The sequence below is a fragment of the Dunckerocampus dactyliophorus genome, chromosome 1 (assembly GCF_027744805.1).
Source record: "Dunckerocampus dactyliophorus isolate RoL2022-P2 chromosome 1, RoL_Ddac_1.1, whole genome shotgun sequence".
NCBI classification, from domain to species: domain Eukaryota; kingdom Metazoa; phylum Chordata; class Actinopteri; order Syngnathiformes; family Syngnathidae; genus Dunckerocampus; species Dunckerocampus dactyliophorus.
In genome coordinates this window covers 5742968-5750048 of record NC_072819.1, presented here as the reverse complement: position 1 = coordinate 5750048, position 7081 = coordinate 5742968, and positions in this window count along the sequence as shown.

Below are 7081 nucleotides of genomic sequence, written 5' to 3'. Positions count from 1 at the left end.
ACATGTTGGACTTATCTCATGTTGCGGTATTTCTAGTGGACCCTTTTTGTATGTCTCGTTACTGTTTCGTTGTTTTTTGTTTCCCTCAGATGCTGGTTCTCCTGAGACGGGCGGAGCTGCCGGATGAGCACAGCTGCATTCCATCTTCTCCGCCACTTAATCCCCACAGCTGCTTCAGGAAGGCGTGGGATTATTCCTCGGTTTGGACTCTACAGACTACGCTTCGTGTCTCCCGAGACATTCGTTAGTACCTTTTGCTTCCTGCCTGCTCATCCCGCAGCCCGCCTGTATCTCTGGTAGTTTTGGTTTCATTTTTGGACATTGTGTACTCCCTCTTTTTTCGCGGTGCATTCAGACTCTAGTTTGCACCGTAGTTTTTTGTTCCTCTTATTTGGCCTGCTGCATTGTTCCTAAATAAAACCCTTCTCCTACCTGGAGTTGTCTCGCCGCTGCATCCGGGGATCCTACACCAGACTTCCACGCACCAGACGTGACATCCAGCCATCCATTTTCTATGCCGCTTTCTATGCTGCTATATATACTGTATATACTGTATATATGAAAAAATAGCCTTTAAATGTACTTTATGGAAGTTATTTTAGTTTCTTTCAATAAAAATCTATGTTATTAAGTCACCATAGTTGCCCATGAATTCTACTAAAGAAAAAGGCAGAAAAATGAAAAAAAAAACATTAATATGCAATTGTTCTGCGTTGAATTTGGACTTATGAGGTATATAACTGTATAAAAGATGTGTTTTAAGGAGACCTTATCTGCATCACTAGAAATCCTAATAAAGTCGACATGATGATAAGAAACAGGCTTTTTGCAGTCATGTCACGTGAGGAGAAAGTGTTTTTTGCAGCATCAGCAGTAGTGTTGTACTTTACGGAGCCAGTCAGAGTATTCTTGTTGACTGAGGTGTAGGGAGGCGGGAGGTGGACTATAAAGACATGAAGGAGGCACTTTTTGCCACATTAAGTTCCAAATGATAGATAGATACTTTATTTACTTCATTTCTAGAGAAATTCACCTTTCCAGCTGCTCTGCCAAAGTGCCCTAATAAACATAACCTCTTAAAAGTAAAACAAAGCAAAATAGCAGTTAAGAAAAATAAGACAATAGAATAAGAATAAATAAATACGTAACAGATCACATCAATTTCAATATACATAATAAATAAGAAGAAGAAGAATACATAATAAGGTAATAAGTCCAGTGCTGTGTGTGTTTTTACTGCTCCACCACCGTTGTGTTGAAAGGTCGCATGGCGTGGGGGAGGAATGATCTTCTCATTGTATCAGTAGTGCAGGTAGTGCAGGACAGTGATAGTAATCTGCCACTGAACCTGCTCTTCTGTCGGGAGATGATGCTGTGCATCGGATGATGCTGGTGGTCCATGATGGAAAGAGGCCTCCTCGGTGTCCTTTGCACAGATACCAGGCTGTCCAGTGACAGAGCCTGCCTTCCTCACCACTTTGTCCAGGTAGAAGGTAGAAGATCTGTGGCAGCTTCTTGCATACGTTGAAGGACGCCAGCCTTCTGAGGAAGTACAGACGGCTCTGCCCTTTCCTGCTATGGTGGCAGTCCAGTCCAGTTTATCATCCAGATGCACTCCCAGGTATTTATACTGTAGGTGTGAAGCATCTCCACACGGTCACCTTTCATGACAACAGCTTCTAGGTGTGTCCTGTTTCTCCTAAAGTCCACCATCATTTCCCTGGTCTTGGTAGTGTTGTCCTGGATCATTTGTCTGTCCTCATCCTCCTGTCCATTCCCGATACATGCCACCACGGCCACGTCATCCACGTACTTCAGAGTTGTACTGAAAGTCGGACGTGTACGGGGTAAACAGAACTGGAGAGAGCACAGTTGCCGGCGGTGCTCCAGTGCTGCCGGTCACAGTGTTGGACCTGCAGTTCCCCAGTCAGGTAGTCTGTGGCACATGCCACCAGGTGTGAACTTATGGTAACTTATGGTTATGGTTTCATTTATTTCAAACATGCATGCCGTTTACATTGAATGCTTCCTATTACAACTGACAACTCCACATGTCCGAAAAGGAGTAGCAAGAAGAAGAGCTTATTTAATCCTACCTCGCCAAGTGCTTCGTATCTTTCCCTGCTTCCTCGAGTCTCGTGCTTTCTTGGCGTTGTCAGCGTTGCGTTTTGTCACATGCTCATTCATGGAGACGTTTGTGCCTCTCAGCTTCTTTCCCGGTTTTTAGCAGTGCAGTTTTGAGTTGCCTGTTGGTGAACTTTACGCTGATGAGGTGTGGTGTGGTTTCTGTCATATAGCGGGATGCAAGTGTCGATGGTGTTGATATCTACATCCACCTCCTTTGATTGTAGGAAGTCGGCAATCGATTGCTTTGTTGAAGGAGCAACAAAATGTCTTTTGAACTGTCCAATCTTTTGACCTGGGTGTAATTCGGAGCCACATCTTTCATTCGTGCGTTCTGCTCCATGTCATCAATTCTATTTTTCATTTACTCAGTGATATTTCCCTTTGCTTCTTTGTCTTCCTCAAGAGTGGTGCGCAAGGCGGCATTATCTTCTTATAGTGCCTTGATATCACCCTGTAGAACTTTGATATCGTCGCATAATGCTCTATTTTCTTCCTTAGGGTTTTTAGCCTCCTTAAGAGCATTCGCAAGGCAACATTCTCATCTTGTAATTCCTTGACATCTTCTCGTAATGCTTTGGTATCCTTACTCAGGGCTCTATTTCCCTCCTTAAGGTTTATGACTTCATTATGGATCCCCGTGAGCATTTCGTCGCGGGTGTCGTTCTGTAATATTGCAGTTGACATATTTGCTACCAGATACTTCTCGCTATGTTAGTGCTGAAGTTTCTTCTAGTAGCTCACTTATCTCCTTCTTTAAGACGTGTAATAACAGCAAATTTTGCTCCTGAGAATATTGTCGGCGTCATCCTCCTCATCCAACAGCCAGGCTGGCCTTTCCAGATTTCCAGGATCGGTATCATTTCGCTTTGTGTTTGGCATTGTTGCAAAGCAATAGCAAAGATAGAAAAAAACAGCTATCATTTTACAAGAATAAAGTCAAAATATGAAGAAAAAAATCCTGTACTGTGACAAGAAAAACTGTAATTTTAGGCAAATAACGGAATATGAGGACGAAAAATAGCACCATTTTAGTAGCTTCAAGTTTAAATATTAAATAAAAGATACATTTTTTTGAAGGTGGAAATATTATGAGAAACAAAGAGAACAAAATAAAAACATCATTTTTGGAAAATTAGTTTGGCGAAAAAGTACCCTAACAAGCAAAAGTTGTAATTTTACGCAAATAACGTTGTACAGTAATATGATGAGGAAAAATAATGTCATTTTTGTAGCTTGGAGTTGAAATATTACATTTTAAAATATATATTTTTTAAGGTTAATAATATGTGGGAGAAACAAACAAAACAAAATAAAGATGTAATTTTTGGAAAAAGTTATAATATCATGGGAATTAAGTCATAATATTACAAGAAGAAAATTTACAAGATTAAAAAAGTTGGAAAATTACAAAAAGAAACGACAACTGCAAAAATGGGAAAAAACCCCCCGAGAATAAAGTCAAAATATTAAGAGAAAAATGTTGTACTCTAACAAGAAAAAAACTGTAATTTTAGGCAAATAATGTTGTAATATTATGAGGAAAAAAAATGTCATTTTAGTAGCAAAAATGAGAAAAACTGCTGTAATTTTACAACAATAAAGTCAAAATATGAAGAGAAAAAAGTTATAACCTGACGAGAAAAATGTCCTAATTTTACAAGAAGAAGCTGGATAATGTTGAAGTATTAAATCAAAAATGCATTTTATTAACAAACAAACAAAAAAAAACAAAGAAACAAAAATATTTACAAAATAAAGTTCTATGGTTTTTTAAAAATTAGGTTGGGGGAAAAGTTATAACATCATGGGAATAAAGTCAAAATATTATGTCAATAAGGTCCAAACATTTTGGAACTAATGTCATAATATTACAAAAAGAAAATTTACAAGAAGAAAGTTTAAATTGTTGACAATAAAAAAAAAAAATGGAAAAAAAAACAGCTGTAATTTTACGAGGATACTACAAACATCTGTGTCCTGGATGCTCAGTACAGTTTGACCCCGGAACAGACAATTTCCATTTACATAATTTCCGATGGGATCTCTGAACTGATCATTTTTGTATGGCATTTGGAAATGCGGACTCTATGGAGCTGTCAACAAATTGTGCACACGCAATCAGGAAATGCTGCAAGAACCTCTCAAGAGGATTTTTTTAAATTGATTCATTTCAGCCATCACCTTTTAATATATACTACTGTATAAATATATATATATATATATATATATATATATATATACAGTATGGTACCCTGGTGACATTTTACATTGTCAATATTCTCCCGAGTCGCTGCTGAGATGATGAGCTCCATATGGTGTATGACCCACACACGCACACGCACACGCACACACACACACGAGAAGGCAATCAATGGAAGCTGCTTTCCTGGGCAAAACAAATTAAAGCCCACCCTCCACAGTCCAACAAAAGTTTTGGTACACTTTCTCATGCATTTCAATGAAAACTTGTCTCAAAACTTTTACAACGTGTCGGAACTCAAAACATTTTTAAGGTTATGAAAAAACAAACAAAACAAAATCAAGTTGTTGAGGAAATTTTAGTCGCAAAAATGGAAAAAAAACCAGCTGTAATTTCACAAGAATAAATATGAAGAGTCAAAATATGAAGAGAAAAAAGTTGCAATCTAACATGAAAAAGTCTTAATCTTACAAAAATAAATTTGAAATGTTAGGAGGAAAAAATAACGTCATTTTAGTAGCATAAAGTTGAAATATATATATATATAAAGTATAAAAGTAGAAAGCAAAAATACCATGACAAACAAACAAAATAAAGTTGTATTTTTGGGAAAGTTGAGGTGGGGAAACATTATAATATGGAAATGAAGTCAGAATTTTACAAAAATTTAATTGACAAGAAGAAAGTTGAAATGGTTGACAATTTAAAAAAAAAACAACTGCTGTAATTTTACAAGAATAAAGTTAAAATATTAAGAGAAAAAGTCGTATTCTAACGAGAAAAATGTTGCAATTTTATGAGAATAAACTTATAAAAATAAAAAAATAAAAATAATGTCATTTTAATAGCATAGAATTGAAATATAGAAAAAAATATTGTCTGAGGTTGAAATATTTCGAGAAACAAAACAAAATAAATATGTCATTTTTGGAAAATAATGTTGTGGAAAAAGTTATATCATGGAAATAATGTCCAAATGTTTTGGCAATAAGGTCAAAATGTTATGAAAATAAAATCATAATATTACAAAAACAAAATTTACAAGAAGAAAGTTGGAATTATTGGACAATGAAAAAAAAACAATAATATTTTTATATTGTTAAGCGTAAGCATTTTTAAGGTGAAAATATTAAGAGCAACAAACACAACAAAAATAAGTTGTCATTTTGGGAAAATTAGGATATATAAAGTCATAATATTACAAGACAAGTTAAAAATGTATTTAATTAATTTCAGCTGAAAACAATAAAAATATATAATTAAATATATAATTAAATATATAAAAAATACAATATATAATAACATTCATCAAAATATTGTGAAGTAAAATCTAAACTGAAAACAATACAAATAAAAGAAATATATTCAAATTTAACAAACTATTGTGGACTATAACAATGTAATATTAGAATGAAATATAATAATATAAAATAAAAAAATGAAAAAGGGTCTTGTTGAGCAGGAGCTCTGAACACATTTTCTCCACGGTCATTAAGCGGTGGCCCACATTTATAGAGGTAATGCATGCACATGCATGTCATCTTATTAGAAAAAGACACTCCATTAGTTGTGCAAAATGTATTTCTAAATCAAAAATAGACTTCAGACTATCAGACAAATAACTATCTGAATGTCATTTTTTACTTGTTGTCCTCCATGCAAAAAAAAGCATTGCAGCTCTGCAGACTAGCCAGCAATCATGAACATCTCCTGTCTGGGGAGATGAGAATTTTCACAATAAAAAAAAAAGATCAAGGACACTGCAGCGCAAAAAAACCACACAAACAGGCTCTGCGCCCGTGCACGACACTCGTGCTTCCCAGCAGCAGCAGCAGCAGCAGCAGAGGATGCATTAATTGTTGTATCACCGCGAGAGACCACCATGATCACTGAGCATGCAAACACAATACAAGGACACCTGGTGAGACTCCACCTGCACATCACGTTTTTTTTGTGAGCCCATTTGAGATGTGGCTCATTCAAAAATTGTTTAATGAGCTGCTTCTCACAATAGCAGTCACCTCACGTCTTTTAACTTCTTTTTATTTGCTTCGTTTTGCTTTTTTTTTTCTTTTACAAGCCATTAACTTTTAAATGGACTCTCTTTCCTCTTGGCTTTTTTTTTTTTTTTTTTACTATAAAAGTCCGCCACTGGAAGGAAAAAAAATGTCCCAATGGTAAATCAGAATAATGAGATATAAAGTCAAATTTATGAGATAAGAAGTCAAAATTACGAGGCGAAAAGTAAAAATTATAAAATAAAAAGTCCAAATTATTGATGAAAATAAAAATTATGAGATAAAAAGTCACAATTATGAGATAAAAGTCATAATTCTGAGATAAAAAGTCGTAATTATGAGATTAAAAAGTCTAAATTCTCAGATAAAAAGTCAAAATAAAGACATAAAATTTTTTGATTTCATAAAAAGTCATAATTATGAAAAAAATGTATGAGATTAAAATAAAACAAAAACAAAAATTACCTCCGCCAAGTACAGCGCAAAGCGCAAGCGCAGCGCAGAGGTTATGTTTTTGCCGGTGTTTATCTGTTTGTTTGTGTTAAAAATAACTTGAAAAGTTCTGGATGGATTTGGATGAAATTTTCAGTAATTGTCGGAAATGGGATACGGAAGAACTGATTACATTTTGGGGGTGATCCGGACCACCGTCTGGATCCAGGAATTTTTTCACAGATTCTTTAACATTGCGAGATAGCATTTGTGCATATAAAAGGGTCAGAGCACTTGGAAGAAA